The sequence below is a fragment of the Galeopterus variegatus genome, unplaced genomic scaffold, assembly GCF_000696425.1.
Source record: "Galeopterus variegatus unplaced genomic scaffold, G_variegatus-3.0.2 Scaffold23181, whole genome shotgun sequence".
Classification (NCBI taxonomy): Eukaryota; Metazoa; Chordata; class Mammalia; order Dermoptera; family Cynocephalidae; genus Galeopterus; species Galeopterus variegatus.
This window is the reverse complement of record NW_007749292.1, coordinates 1-520: the sequence shown is the minus strand read 5'-3', so window position 1 is coordinate 520 and position 520 is coordinate 1.

Genomic DNA, 520 nt, shown 5'->3' with positions numbered 1-520 from the left:
CTTTTCAAAACCCAAAATGTTTTCTTTCCCTCCCTTGCCTCTTTCTTAGTACACACTTAAGAAAGTGTGTACACACTTAAGAAAGTGTGTACACACTTAAGAAAGTGCTACAGCCTGACAACAGATTTTGAAGTAGCTGGTGAAAGAGAAGGTGGGAAAATATACACCCTAGAATCCTTTTGGGAAAAAGCTAAATGGGAATAAGATGTTAATCCCCAAGGGTATCAATAATCATAATAACCAGGATCAACTCCCAGCCAGGCTCTGCTGGAAACCTTGACACTGTGACAACCTCCACACCATGGACACGCTGACCCTTGCAAGTTGAGGTGGCCTCAGCCCTCCCATGTTGAGGGCACTTAGGGAGGAGAATTTTGACTGTAAGTGCAGGCTTCAGGATCCACCTTCCTGGGTAGACTAAATCTCTGTGGGACACTGCACAAATTTCTCACCTTTACTGGGCCTCGGCCTCCCCATCTGTAAAACTGACTCAGGCTATTGTGAGAATTAAATGAGATAG